Source organism: Mus caroli, chromosome 10, assembly GCF_900094665.2.
Source record: "Mus caroli chromosome 10, CAROLI_EIJ_v1.1, whole genome shotgun sequence".
NCBI lineage: Eukaryota > Metazoa > Chordata > Mammalia > Rodentia > Muridae > Mus > Mus caroli.
The window spans coordinates 76535200-76550847 of record NC_034579.1 but is presented as its reverse complement, the minus strand read 5'-3'; the positions used below and the strand labels follow the sequence as shown (position 1 = coordinate 76550847).

At 46.8% G+C, this 15648-nt stretch overlaps 1 protein-coding gene and 1 long non-coding RNA gene across 4 annotated transcripts in view; one reads left to right on the top strand and one right to left on the bottom strand.

The window, feature by feature from the left end:
* Nucleotides 1-7617, bottom strand: part of Txnrd1 (thioredoxin reductase 1) — a 36667-nt gene extending 29050 nt beyond the window's left edge. For 2 of the 3 annotated variants that reach the window (XM_021175083.2, XM_021175086.2), the window contains exons 1-2: nt 7515-7616; nt 6159-6265 (exon numbers count right to left, since the gene is read on the bottom strand). The gene's annotated coding sequence lies outside the window, so the exon portion shown is untranslated. Of the gene's footprint in view, nt 1-6158; nt 6266-7514 lie in introns of all 3 variants that reach the window. The other variant, XM_021175084.2, reaches the window with a different exon arrangement.
* Nucleotides 7618-7818: 201 nt separating this feature from the next.
* LOC115032132 overlaps nt 7819-15648 on the top strand; it is a 13912-nt gene continuing 6082 nt past the window's right edge. Inside the window, exons 1-2 of the long non-coding RNA XR_003837765.1 lie at nt 7819-7870; nt 9558-9688. This is a non-coding gene — a long non-coding RNA (uncharacterized LOC115032132). The remainder of the gene's footprint in view (nt 7871-9557; nt 9689-15648) is intronic.

Genomic DNA, 15648 nt, shown 5'->3' with positions numbered 1-15648 from the left:
GGGGAAGCCTGCCAAAGGCTAAATGCTTTCATACACTACAGAGGGGGTTAACAAGATGAGCCAACTATGAAGATTTTTAGTACCATCTCGTACCATCTGTGTTATCACCTACTGGGTGAATAATATGATTTGGGAACCACACACTAGCTCACCAGTGACCCATGGCACAATTAAGTGGCTGGAGTTATCAGTGCACAGCGACTTAACAATGTGAGGAGTGTTTTGTTTCTAAGTTCAACAAGCGCATACCCAACTCTCACCACAGAAAGCTTGACTGTGGGGGGGGGGCGTGGGGGGGCACACTCGTCAGTGACGGAGTTCAGTACCCCATGGGGTAGCTCACAATCACTGCCTGCCTGTAACTCCAGTTCCAACACTTCCTTCTAGCCTCCACTGGCAATCATGTGTGCATGCACATACTTTTAAAAATAAACCTTCAAAAAGACGAACCACTCGACGTGAGTGAAAGAATCAACTCCACAAACTTGTCCTCTGACTCCACACATGGACCATGGTACTCGTGTCTACACATATGCTGTCTTTTAAACTTGACATACAGACCAGGGTACTCATGCCTAAACATACATCATACATATATCACAATACTGATTTTTAATTTTTTTAAACGGGCTGAAGGGGCTGGAGACATGGTTCAGAGGTTAAGAACACTTGCAGGCTCACAACTTTCTTTAACTCCACCTCAAGGAATCCAACCTAAAAATGGGCTGGAAGAAAAGCCTGTGTCCCAGTCTTTATCTACTTAGTATTAACTTAGTTAGATGGGTGCTAAACCTGTAAGCCACCACTGTCCCTCATTTATAAGATGGGAATTATAACATATAGAATAAAAATTATATAATCAGTGGTTTTAACTACCGATTACGTACTTACTATGTTCTTTTATATACAAAGCAATGATTTTTTTCATTGTTTTAGGTTTTAGGAAAAGAAAAATATTTTTAGGTTGAGGATGTACATACAGGCCTCTGTACTCAACCCGCACATATCCACATTTAAATGTACACATCTTTAAATGAAAAAAAAAGGCTTCTGTAATTTCCATATACTTGAGTTTCCTCATTTGCAAAATCGGTCTCCTGCGGATTCCACTCTATCTTAAAAACTATTATTGATCCTTTTTTTTTTTTTGGCTTTTCCAGATAGGGTTTTTTTTTGTGTAGTAGTCCTGGCTGTCCTGGAACTCACTCTGTAGACCAGGCTAGCCTCCAAAGCAGAAATTCACCTGCCTCTGCCTCCTGAGTGCTGGGATTAAAGGCGTGCACCACCACTGCCCACTGTCCAGCTCCTTTTTTTTTTTTTTCTTTTTTCTTTTGGCATATATGGTGGCTTATATGGGTATGGCCCCCATATGTATGCTTGGCCCATAGGGAGTGGCACTATTAGGAGGTTTGGCATTGTGGAAGGAAGTGTGTCACTGTGGGGGCAGGCTTTGAAGTTTCCTATGCTCAAGCTATGCCCAGTGTGGCACACAGTCTCCTTCTGCTGCCTGCAGATCAAGATGTAGAACTCTGGGCTCCTTCAGCACCGCGTCTGCCTGGACACTGCCATTCTTCCCACCATGATGATAATGGACTGAACCTCTGAAACTGCAAGCCAGCCCCAATTAAATGCTTTTCTTTCTAAGTAAGACTTTTTGCCATGGTCATGTTGTCCCTTCACAGCAAGGCAACCCTAACTAAGACAGCATACATAGTAGTGTTGTGGATTGAGCCCAGGGCCATGGCAAGCCAGGCAACCCCTCTATATACCACTCAGCTTACCCCTAAGTCCTAACAAAAGTATTTTAAAATGTGTATATTATCATACAGATCTGTGTCAGAGATAACAGGGTAAGGCCTAGCCTAGTGCTGACAGCACAGTTGCATGATTAACTGAAGTGGCCTCTTTCTTTCTGACAAAGGCTCACCTGCACTGCATGCCAAGCTAAAGGCACTATGACTATCAGATGTAAAATTCTAAGTTGTTTCCCAACGTGCTAATCGGAACCAGTTCTGAGCAGCTCAGAGTTTCATGTCTGACCACCCACCTTCAATGAAACCAGAACCTTCAAAGTTAACTCCCTTAAGTGGATCTTTATGTCCCGGCCACTTCATGAATATTACCACTTCATGAATATTACGGAATGAGGAGACGAATGAAGTGCTAATCTATGGAATGCATATGAAGAGCCAAAGGACAAATGAGAGATGGATAAGCATCTGATGTGGTAGGCACAGGGGAATGAAGTCTCATCCAGTAAGCTTCAAATGAATGGCCGTCCACTCCAGGCCAGCAGTATGCTAGGAAGAGTGGGATTTGCATGGGCTCCATCCTGACTCACAAGCACAAGAATCAGAGCAGGAGCAGGCGTGTCTCAGTAGTCAGCAGAGCAGTGTGCGGGGCAGATAGTGAGCTCTGCAGGCAGGTGCTCTGGCACACAGCCCTGCCTCTGCCTGGTAGCCAGCTGTGTACTCCGCTAACTATGGAGGTCTTCATGTTTTTACCTGCAATACTGGATGACACCATATCCTTCACCAGGCAGTTGTGAGAACTTAGAGTCCAGCACACAAACAGCTGTTACTGTCAGTACAAGGCATTTCCAGTTAGCTCCGGTTACTAGCATTCCCTTGAGAACACGGGCATATAAAGTAAGCCTACTTTTCCACCTTCATAAGCAAGCCAGAAAATTATCTCTGACAGGATTCCTCCTCTTCCAGAAGGAAGGATTTGTAGGGTTGCGGTGGGAACTACACAAGTTAGTTGGCCAAACAATGCATTTCTCTAAATAAGTGCTCACCTGGAAAGGTGGGTCTGGACAGGAACTGAAGGACCCCAGCAGAGCAGGGAAATCTAAGGAACTGAAGGTGTAACTACTCCACTCCCAGGAGCTTACAGCAGCTTGGGAGTAGAGATGATGTAAAAGAAAACCAGGCTGGCCCTGACCCAAGAAGGCTCATGACAAAGAACTGAAAAGTGAGCCCTTTATCTTGGAAGCAGTCCAGGCAGCAAGAAGCAGGCATGAGGAAGACGGCCCTGGGCAGGGAGGGAGGGAGAGAGAGTTCAGGGTGGGAGGTGTGAGAAGGCTTGAAGTGATATAGGCAAGATGAAATGAGCATCCTTCTCTGATGGCTATCGCTTAGAGGCAGGTTGTGGCTAACCTTACAGGGCGGGCTTGAGACTGCCTGCCCGGAGACTGACCACAACTGGGCTCCATCTGCTTGGATATGAGTCTGCCTCACTGCCTGCCAGTTACCTCTTCTGTTATTGCCTTAAAGGAGCCAAGTCCCATGCAGCCAATTGTTAATCTTATCGCCATTGTACTACTGAAGGCTTAACTAAGGTAGTATTCCAGTGGGTACCTTTCCACTCACTGAGCCTGCTCTTCTCCGTGGCACCAAGAGAGGCACTTACACAGGCAATTTCAGAACTCTGGAACCAGAGCCATGGAAGGAGAGAAAGAGAGTTGTCACTTGACCTTCACATACACACCATGGCACGCACATGCAAGTGCACACACGAGCACATACACACACACACACACACCTGCACACAGATAAATGCAACAAAAAAATTAAAAAAACCTCTGGAAGCCTATAAATTCTGGTCCTTGTAATCTTGACTTAAAGATAAAATAAAATGCCGCCAGGCCTGGTGGCACCCCCCTGTAATCCTAACACTCAAAAAGGCAGAGGCAAGAGATAATTGGTAGTTCCTTGGCCAGCCTAGGCTCCATGGTAAGTTCAAAGCCACTTAAGGTCTACATAGGGAGACTGCTTCCAAAAAAAGAAGAAGAGGAGTAGGAGGAAGAGGAAGAACAAACAAGAAAAAAAAAAAGGACTACCAACGAATATAGTGGTAGGACACCTGCTTATGATCGAGGCCCTGGGTTCCACTCCCAGCATTACCCAATAAAGGCTGATATACCTCTGTGCTAGAGCACTTACCTAGAATGTTTACAGCCCTGTTCAATCCTGGCACTTGCACCAAAAAAAATGTGAAAAAAGAGGGAGAGGAAACATTTATTCAAACTCCCCCCTTAAGAAGTTAGCTGTGGGGGCTGGTGAGATGGCTCAGTGGGTAAGAGCACCCGACTGCTCTTCTGAAGGTCCAGAATTCAAATCCCAGCAACCACATGGTGGCTCACAACCACCCGTAATGAGATCTGATGCCCTCTTCTGGTGTGTCTGAAGACAGCTACAGTGTACTTACATATAATAAATAAATAAATCTTTAAAAAAAAAAAAAAAAGAAGTTAGCTGTGGGTGCTAGCGAGATAGCTCAGCGGATAAGAGCACTGACTGATCTTCCGAAGGTCCTGAGTTCAAATCCCAGCAACCACATGGTGGCTCACAACCACCCATAATGAGATCTGACGCCCTCTTCTGGTGTGTCTGAAATCAGCTACAGTGTACATATGTATAATAATAAATAAAATTTTGGGCTGGAGCAAGCAGGGCCGAGTAGGGGCTGACCAGAGCAAGGGGGATTGACAGGAGGAAGTAGAGGTCCTAAAATTCAATTCCCAACAACCACATGAAGGCTCACAACCATCTGTACAGCTACAGTGTACTCATATATAAAATAAATAAATAAATCTTAAAAAAAAAAAGTCAGCTGTGCCCACTGAGTCCTTCCAAAGATCTCCCTCTCTCATCTCCTATAATGTACTTACTGTGGCTAGCAAGTGGCTCAAGAGTCTGAAGCCAATCAGTCATCTTACCTGTTCTGTCTCTTTCCAGTTTTTGTTTTTTTTAGCACTCATTAAAACCAGGAGAAAGTGGGACACAGAGCAGCTGGTTTACTTAAGCTCTATATATGTAGCAAATAGGAAATACAGGCTACAAACGCCACTCATGGCCCCGAAACTAAAGTCAGAGAAACAGGACAATAAAGTTCATCCCAAAGCTTATAAAGGCTTTTTTTTTTACTCCTACCCCACTGGTGTTAAAAATCACGGGGGTGGGCTGGTGAGATGGCTCAGTGGGTAAGAGCACCCGACTGCTCTTCCAAAGGTCCGGAGTTCAAATCCCAGCAACCACATGGTGGCTCACAACCATCCGTAACAAGATCTGACTCCCTCTTCTGGTGTGTCTGAAGACAGCTACAGTGCACTTACATATAATAAATAAATAAATCTTTAAAAAAAAAATCATGGGGGTGTGGGGGGTTAAGGTTATGGAGAAACAAGTGACTGTAACTTCTCAATATACATTTACAACACAGGCAGAATCCCCACCCCCAAGACCACGGCCAAGTCGTTGTTATTTAACTTGAGAAATGAAGGCCGAAGGGGAGCAAGTGCCTTAACTAAAGGTAAAGCTGTTTAGCTCCCTTAATCAGTTCCCACCCATTTGCTATTCACCTTTGAAACCTACTTCCAGTCCCCATATTCACTCTTCAAAAATGTTTCTGGTAGAAGACTAAATAAAAATACAAAGTAGTTGTTAATGTTCTTCTTAATGACACATACATCTAAGTGTTTTTATGCCTAGCAGGCCTCAGGTTTACTAAGAAAGCAAATGTTCCAGTATATTTTACTTTTGAAAAATCACAGAGGGGCTGGCGAGATGGCTCACTGAGGGAAGGTGCTTGCTACCAAGTGTGGCGACTGGGATTTGATCCCCAGGATCCACATAGGGAAGTTAAGAACAGACTCCACAATGTCCTCCGACTTCAACACACTGCCTGATGTCTCATCATACATTTTTGCAATTCTGCAGGCTGTCACCCCTCCATCGACGGACCGGAAAAAGATGCCCAGCATACTTGCCACAGAAGGGTAGATCTAGATTCCTTTATATCCACTCAATTCTGAGCTAGAGAAAGAAATGACTGACGGGAAACAAATTCAACCCATGGGACTCCTGGTTGTTTCCCAGAGCCTGTGTTTCTTGGTACCCCATGCCTCTGAGAATTAAGAGGAAGGTGATGGGGCGGCCTGATGAGGAAGGGGTAAGTATTTCCTGATGCCTTCTTTGTCAAGACTTCCCCATGCTATTCACCCTGACGCTAAAGAATGTAAGAGGGAAAACCCGAGCAAAGGGCACAAAAGAAGAAATGGCTTGGCTTGGCTCCTCCCGGTTCAGAGATCTGAGCACGTGGGTCGCCAGCCTGCAACGTCCCAGCGCCGGAGATCGGGGAACCAGCGCAGCTCCTACCTTCAGGGCTGGACCATGGCCGCCCTCCGCCAGTCGCACCTTCCGCTGGCTCGCCGCCTCCCGCGGCCTTTCCGCTCGCCCGCGCCGCTGCAAGGCCCCGCCGCCCTCTGTGGCACAAAGCAGAGCGGCAGTGAGCCTTCCTTCGGGCGGGGCTTCCGGGACGCCACGCGCCCTCGGTCACTCTCGCCAGTGGACTCCGACCCTTAAGCAGCTGGGCCAGCAAGACTCCAGGACCCCCAGAACTCAGAAAAGCTCTGCAAGGCGTTAAAAACACCAGCCTCGTGGCCACCTAACAGGAACACTGCGTGGTTTGGTTTTTGATCGCTGCGCCGGGTAAATGCAACACCCAGGGCTTCCTGGAATCTGAAACCGCGGGCAAAACGAGGGTCCACAAAGACGCTCGCTATCCATCCGCTCTGGATGACATCAGAGGAGGATGGTCCTATTTCACAAAGGAATGAACTCGGAAAAGTCTGGGACTATTAAAAATGTAGCCCACAGCTGAATGAGTGGATATATATATATATATATATATATATACACGTGTGTGTGTGTGTGTATAGTGTCAGTATGTCATATATAATATACTGACACCAGCACTTAAAAGCATAGTTATTCAGTACTAGTACCAACAGTGAGATATATTTACACATAAAGTGCTATAACATTATATATATAAACATTTAGTCTTCACAATGTACTTTTAGATGCATTACCAAATTACCATGTCCATTTCATAGGTAAGGGAAACCGAGCTACATACTGTCAACCAACTTGGGCAAGTTCGAGCTGCCGGTCAACATTGGAGGAGAGACTCAATCCAGGCAGGATTGTCTCTGATCTGTACTAGTCTGCACCGCCTCCTTCAGTTAGGGAAAGGCTGTGCTGTAGTCCCAGCTGCCGGGTTTAACTGCCTGGGTCAAGAAGGGCAAGCCACTTGGAAACATGCAATCGACAATTCCAAGGAATTTCATGGGGCTTAAGAAGTGGAAACATTTGTAAAGGCATGAAACTCCTTAATGTTATCACGGATCTATATACTTATTCGTCATAGTGTTACATATACTTCAAGATCACTGCTCTACAAAGAAATACCCACTGTCTCTGGTTGCCAGGCATCAGCAGACAAGGGCCAGACCCAAGTCTCATATCCTGAAGCTTGTGACCCGGGCTGTCTTCTGCACCCTTCTAAGAGCTTACCCTAGCTTGTTCCCAGCCTGCTCAGTCACACATTAAACGATCCCCTCCGGGATATTTCCAAAGCACCACCCCGGAGCGATGCTCTCAGGCCCGCCAGCGACCGTCCCGAGCATCCCGGGTCCCCAGCGGTCAGCTCCACGCTGACACTAAGCTTACATGAACAAGGAAGGTGAAACCACCAGCTCTTCTCGCCCCGCGGTGTCGGCGTCCCGCACCTCCCGCGTGGACGCGAGGCCTGACGGAAGCAAACTGAGGATAAAGAGCTGCGGGTTCCTAGTGGCTCCAGGAAGCCACGCCCTGCTCTTAGTAGGCGGGCACGAACTGCCAGTGTCAGAATGACAAAGCAAAAATCCAGTCCCCGCGCAGCCCGGGCAACCTGTGCCTGTTGTCCCCGCAAAGTGAGAGCTCCTAATTGGACGGTACAACATCCTCGCTGCTCGGAACCGCCCCCCCCCCCCCCCCGACCCAAAGGCCGCGGCTGCTATTCAAAGAATGTTGGGAACCAGAATCGAGTAAGAGTGTGGAGTGAGTAACCCGGCCTCAGCCCTAAGGCGCTGCTATCTACACAAGCTTGCGTTAGTCACATGAGGAACTTTAAAAATATTGACGCCCGGCACCCATACAGACGATCTGATGCCCCTGGCACTGGCTGTGACCCTGCCAAATTGTTGTTTTCTTTAAAAAAAAAAAAAATCCAAAAGTTAATCTAATTGACTGCAAAGGCAGTGACCTAAGGTAATGGATTAGTCAAGTCTGGTGATTCTCTTAAGGAAGTTCCCTGGTTTTTTTAAAGCTATGCCTACTTCATCCTGAGTAACCCTGAGAAGAAATGACTAGTTCCCTTTACAATACTTCCTCCTCGTCCCAATCGGGCTTGGGGGTTCACCTTAAGGAAAACACTTGGCACACCACCACCAGCATCGACCAAAGAAGGCCTTGTCCTTTCATGCCTCCTGCCTCTAGGCTACTAAGAATGCTTGGTGAATGAATGAATTGTCTGACCCACTATGGAAAAAACAAAAAAACAAAAAAACTAGGTGAGAAGGTTGCCAGCCTGAAGCCACGCCTTCTGAGAACTGGCCTCCCCACTTTCCTTCTAGGCTCTTCCAAGGTGAAAGTAAGAAACTTGCATAAACGCACACACAGGCTGCCAGGCTGACCAGATACTTAGCCCACACTGCCCACTGCTCATTTCTTGTGTGTGTGCAAGCAGTGCTTGAACCAGAGCAGCCCCTGATTCGCAAGACTGGCTACAAAGTGTCTAGCTCCAAAGTGTTCAGGGCAAACTTCGTTAAGGACCAAGGGATGGCAAATCTGATTACCCCTGGCTCCCCAGCCAAGCTGTTTGCCGTATTTCAGGCACTCCACATAGGGACAGTCTGTAAAGGAAGGTCATGAACACCCCCTTCTTAAAAATACACACAGTGCAACTTGTTTCAAGAGTATGACAGGGTAGAGAGAGGCTCTTCTATCACCAAGTTACAATAATGTACTAATGCCGTGATTATAGGATTCTAATAGCTTGACCCTGAAAATGTCTTACATGAACTGGTCAGAGAGGGATCACAGTTGAGATTTTTCTTTTTCTTTTTTTAAAGATTTATTTATTTTATGTATTCGAGTACACTGTCACTGTCTTCAGACATGCTAGAAGAAGGTGTCCGGTGGTTGTGAGCCACCATGTGGTTGCTGGGAATTGAACTCAAGACCTCTGGAAGAGCAGTCAGTGTTCTTAACCACTGAGCCACCTCTCCAGCCCCAGCTGAGATTTTTTTTCTAACAGCTTATTAGAAAAGACTACAGTATGCCACTGCAACTCCCCACTGCTCTTAAGATAAGCAGACTATAGCACAAGTGGCTGAAAACAGCTTCCCTGTTGTGAGGAGATGCAGAGAGCTTTACTCTGGTCCAGTTTATAAGAAGTTCCTCCTTACCTTTCCCCATAGCGCAAGGACTGCTCATGGTCTAATCAAACACCTGACTGTGCACGTTCTTATCTTTCTTCCTTGAAAACCAACGTCTACTCTGTCAATCCATTCACTTGAAAAGTCACCTCCTCTGGGTGGGGTTCCCACGGAGGATTAACTGTCCCTCCCTCTCGGTGGTCCCCAAGTACCTACTAATAAATAACTGCATATCTTCTAAATCTATCCAAACGTTTGTACAGCAACCCCCTTGTTTGATTTCTTGTCTCTCCAGAATGCGGTATCATAGCCCAGAAAACAATGGAAAGTCCTTCTGTTTCGGAACTGTCACCTCAGCTAAGGTAGATGATGGCCCTACTGCATCAACAGCATATAATGCACCCCACCTATAGAGAGCGCACTCAGGTACCGTGATCGCTACCCACACTTCATCTCTCTAGGGCGCCTTGAGATCAAGGCGAGGTTTCTCAATGGTCCAGACAAGGCAAGACCCACCCTTGTGTGGAGAGGTTTGTTTGTTTTGTTTTGTCAAAACAGGGTTTCTCTGTATAGCCCTGGCTGTCCTGGAACTTGCTCTGTAAACCAGGCTAGCCTCAAACTCAGAGATCCCCTTGCCTCTTGCCTCCCAAGTGCTGGGACTAATAAAGATGTGTGCTGCTGCCCCTTGCTCCCACCCCCTGGCTAAAAACCACTATTGTTAGTGCTAGCTGTCCACAAAGTCTGCACCCTACTTAGGCAGCAAACCATTGTTGGAGAAACACAAACTTCAAATCTGTCCTCGGCCCTGCCCAGCAATCCTTTCTTCCTGTCATATTTCCCCAGCTGCCACGATGCCTCTTTTATTTTTTCCTTCTTTTCTCGAATTTCTAACAGCACTACCCGCATCTTGCCCTCCCTCTGCACATGACCTAGTTTCTGCCTTAAGAAACCAGAATCGGCCAGACGGGACTCCCCCCCACCCCCCCACCCCCACCTCCCGTGGTCAGCAAACAACTGAAGTCTTTACTATGGCTCCCAGTAGAAGAAAAGCAAGGTTCTCACCAGCTCTTGCTTTCTCCATACAACACCTTCACCTGCAAAGACAGCGCTTGGTCACCATCCATTTCTTGATCTGTACCTGATCATTTCTGTCACGCAGACACATTGTGTGCCTCTCATTCTGGAGGAGCTGTTCACTGCGTCCTTTCACAGAGCAATGGCATTGAGGTGGGTGCTGGGAGCAGGGAGGTAGGGACTATCTAAGGATGTACCTATGGGGGAGGCTAAAGGGAAAAGGCAGCACGAGAGGGCCAGAGGGCACAAGACACAAAGAAGCACCAAGATGTGAGCTCGCTGCACTCACCCAGCCAGGCAGCCAGAGAGTCAGGGAGAAACGGTAGAAAGGAGACGCACAGGCCAGGAGGAAGTCTGAAGGCGGAAGCCATAAAGGCTCAGACTAATGAGGCACCAGCTACATCTGAGGGTAAGCACAGAATGGCAGATGGTCGGAATGAGAGATGCCAGAGGAACATAAGAACCTACCATCCAGATCCAGGCTATGGCAACTGGGTAAGTCAGTGGTGGCACTCTTTGGGACAGGGACAGTCAGAGAAGGAAACAAATCCAGAGTCTAACTTTAGAGCTCTATTTTTAACTTTCTCTCTAAATAGAGGTTTTCAATAGGCAACTAGATATATAGATCTGGAGGTCAGAGCTAAAAGTAAAAATTAGAGAGAAATTAGGGGAGTCCAATATAAAGGACACCATCCATATACTATATGCAACAGCTGGGCGTGGTGGCACAGGCCTTCAGTCCCAGCTCCCGGGGGCTATAAACAGATAGATCTCTATGAGTTTGAGGCTAGCCTGGTTCACAAAGTGAGTCTGAAGGCAGCCAAGAGTCTCAAAAATAAACAAACAATAGGATAAAAAAGCAAACCCAGCAGTGGGGTGTGAGTGTAAAGGGGCCATGAGATTAAAAGGGCATCAGTTAACAGTTAGGGCTCTTGCTTGTAGCAATGCTTGAGAAGTGAGGCCAAAGATCGGGAGTTCAAGGTTATCCTCAGGCTGGGAGTTTGAGGTCAGCCAAGACTACAGGAGACCCTGTCTCGAACTCAAAGAACAGGCTCAGTGGTTCAGAAGGTCCTGTGGGCTGGAGATTCAAGTGGCACTCTGTAGGGAGGGTGCTTTCTCTCCAGTGGGCCTCTGGCTTTTCGGGGGGGGGGGGGGCTTGACATGGCTGGATAAAGCCCATGTGCATGCGCGAGTTATGAGAGGTAATCTTCACTCTGGGTCTACTGATTTCAATGTTAATTACACTTCTAAGATACTTTCCTCAGCAACATCTGGTGTTTAACTAAATGAGTGGGTGACCATCATCAAGTTGACACACAAAGTTAATTCTCACACTCTGGTACCACATGAGGTCACCCAGGGAGTTAGTGTATTTAGGGAGATGAAGGTGGCCCAGAGACAGCCCTGAACACCAAATTACAGAGAGAAAAAGGAACTGGCCCAGGTGAAGGAGCTACAGGATGCAGGAAGAAGACAGAGATGATAAAGTCAGTCTCTCTCTCTCTCTCTCTCTCTCTCTCTCTCTCTCTCTCTCTCTCTCTCTCTCTCTCAGAAGCCAATGGAAAGTGCTCCTGCTTAAGGACGGAGAATTCAGTCCAGGAACTGGAGCTGGTAGGCTGGGCCAACTCCTTCATTCAGTGAGAAGCACAGAGTGGGGACGCAGGATGGGACCAACAGTGTTGGGGTCTTCTGCTTGTATTTTTGTTCCTCTGAGAAAGGGGTGATTAGAGCGCACTGTCATACTGACAGAACTGAGGGAATAATCCAGACAGCGTAATGTGCCCAATTCCATGAAGGAAAGGACAAGGTGACTGCAGAGCCACCTTCTTTAAACTTATTACTCAGTGGGGCTTTGCAGTAAAACCCAGGCTCTCTCTAACTAGAGGCCAATCCCTCGGCTTCCCAGCTCCCATATCTCCTTTCCACGGGGTCCTCTGTGGTCCTCCTACCTCCTCATCTAACCCAAACCTCCCCTTCACCCCAGTCATTAGCCCACCCTCCATCCCTTTAATAACCATGCTTCCTGGCTTTGCTAACTCCCAAGTGCTCCACAAATCCAGTTCCAACCTGTCTTCCCTAAGGATGCCATCAAAGAAGCCAAGTCCTCTGAAATGTGCCACAGAACCCGGCAGTCATTCCACCTGGGATCGCACAGTTGTGATTATATTTTATCTGTGATTATTAGATCAATGTCTGCGTCCTCTAGAATAGCAGGGTCAGTCAACTTTTGTGGTGACAGAGGTGACAGAGGTGACAGAGGTGTTTATCTGCGCTGTCCCACCTCAGTGCACAAGTGACTACTAAGCTCTTAAAAGACAGTTTGCAGGAGTATGGATCTGTTTATTTTATTTAAATCCAACTGATTTAAAGGTAAACAGCCACAAGTGATCAGGGGCTGCAGTTACTATTTTAACCACCATATGCCCAGCTCCTAATACAGTGTGCACATATAGTAACCACTCAATAAATATTTGTCCAGACGTTATATCTGTAGATTGAGGATATCACTAATTAATTTATATACATTATATCTTTTCCATATAGGAGGGATTTTTTTTTAAGATTTATTTTATTTATGAGTACACTGTTGCTGTCTTCAGACACATCAGAAGAGGGCATCAGATCCCATCAGAGATGGTTGTGAGCCACCATGTAGTTGCTGGGAATTGAACTCAGGACCTTTGGAAGAGCAGTCAGTGCTCTTAACCACTGAGTCCTCTCTCTAGCCCTGGGGGGGAATGTTTTTAACTTGAGAAATGTCAGGGGGGTCTCCTACAGTTCCAGGGAGTTAAATTTCACTTTTAAGAACGTGGTCTATCTCAAGAGGAAGCTGGGACAACAGTAAAAACATACTGGTCGTCTGACTAGAACTTGGTCTGTACTCTGCTTGGGAAGTGTGGTGAATGCCCAAATATGGTGGTTCACAAGCTCCGTTGAATACACGGAAGCCTAAGAAATAATGGAAGTGGGAATGGCAAATGGGAACCCTCAGGTGTTGGTATGTGCCAGGTTGTACGTGACTAATTTAGTTAGTCCTTCCAACTATCTGAGAAGAGGAATAGTCTTGTTTTCCCCATTTTACAGACAAAAAGAATAGAGGTAAAAGGAGTTAAGTTTGTTGGCCCCCAGCTATAAGAACAGGGCCAAGACTACCCCAATGTCATAGTGCTGAGCTACCTCATGAGCAAAATGTTCCAGGCAGAGCAAGCAATATGTAAAAAGGAGCTGAGGTCTTAGGAAGGAAACAACACATCTCTGTATAAAGGGAGGTGAAACAGAGACAGACTAGATTCCACCTGTGGATCAAAGGCAAGAAAGTGCTTGGCCCATTTCCGCATATGCTCAATGGATTCCCACAAGACTCTAGAAACGAGGATTTCAGGAAGTTAAAAAGAGTTTATCAGGGCTGGAGAGATGGCTCAGCGGTTAAAAGCACTGACTGCTCTTCCAAAGGTTCTGAGTTCAAATCCCAGCAACCACATGGTGGCTCACAACCATCTGGAATTGGATCTAATGCCCTCTTCTGGTGTGTCTGAAGACAGCTACAGTGTACTTACATATAATAATAAATAAATAAAATAAATCTTTAAAAAAAATAAATAAAAGAGTTTATCAAAGCAAGTAATGCTAGAGTTGGGTAAAGCCCAGGGCTCCACTGCGCATGGTGGTGCACACCTTTAATTCTAGCTCTTGGGGGGGCGTAGTTCAAGGTCTCTGTGAGTTTTAGGTCAGCCTGAGCTACAGTAAGTTCTAGGTCAGGTAGGGCTACATAGTGAAGATCTTGTCTCCAAAATAACAAGGCTAGAGTGATGGCTCAGCAGTTATGAGCACTGGCTGCTCTTCTGGAGGCTTTGAGTCCCAGAACCCACAAGGAAGTTCACAACTGTCTATAACTCCACTTCCCGGGAATTTAATGCCCTCTTTTGGCCTCCATAGGCACCAGGTCCACACATGAGGCACAGACAAGCACTGAACCATACTCATAAACATTTTTAAATTGTTTTCTTTAAAACAACAAAACAAAAAGCCTTAGAGATTCCTATCTATAAGTCCATTGTTTTACAGTTAAGTAATATAAAAGAAATATATTATAAAAACCAACACAAAAACAAAACACAAAAAAATCAGCAGTAACTATCTGATGAGGGTCAGAGAAGATTTTGTCCACACAGCATCCATCCTGGGAACTCTGAAATCCTACGTGGTGACCAAAGACATCTCCCCCCATACACAGTCCAAGCCGGTCCCCCTCGTTTCTCCCATCAGGTTGCATTAAGGATGTCTTTTCTCACTTCTCTTGCTGCCTGAGGGCCTCCATGCAGGGCCTTGACAGCCTGGCCACAGCCCCTGGAGAGTCTCAGAATCATCTCCATTCACAGATGACTAACTCCAGACTGAGTGACTGGCCTGAGATCTTACAGTGAGTCACCTCTCTCTACCACGCACTATCGGCTTGAGGGGCTAGTCTTTGTTTCCCTGATGGCTGGCATGGTGCACACTCCACACAGAGACACACTCCAGGTTTGAATGCATCTGGCGTTTTGGGATTGTGTGTGCTTTTAGGTGTTAGTGAGGAGAACCCTGCAGATAAGGGTGAAGGAGCCCTGACTTGCAGCACTTGCCAGTGTCTGTGGTATAAACACTTCAAGCTACCAGCCTAGGCACAAAACCCCTGAGTGTGTAGTGGTGGTTATGCTAGCTGGCAGGAGCTCTTTGGGTACCATCTGTCTTCCTCTGTGTGTCTGTCTCTCCTGGTGGCTCTGTACTCCACCCTCCCTGTATCCTTAGAGAACACAATGCAGACTGCTCTCCGGAGGCTCACCTTTAACTTCCAGCATGCGGCACTATCCCAGTTCCAAATGTGCACTGCTATCCTGCTTTCCATGGGGCCCAGTTCCCTCTGCACCAAGCCCTAGGCTGAGCCCACTGCCCTGTCTCCTTTAATTTTCTACTGACAGAGCAGCAGTGGAGGGGGAGCCTGCTCTGCAACCACAGTCCGGCCTTTCTGCTAGCAAGCTGTGTGCCCTTGGGCACATCCTGGTACATCTCTGTGCCTCTGTTTACTCAACTGTGAAGTGCTGATAAATAAATAATGTTTATACCTCATGTGGCAGTTGTGGAATGAGGTTATTGGAAGGCCCAAGAATGTAGAGCCGGGCGTGATGGCGCATGCCTTTAGACCCAGCACTTGGGAGGCAGAGGCAGGCGGATTTCTGAGTTCAAGGCCAGCCTGGTCTACAAAGTGAGTTCCAGGACAACCAGGGCTATACAGAGAAAGCCTGTCTCGAAAAACCAAAAGAAAGAGAGAAAGA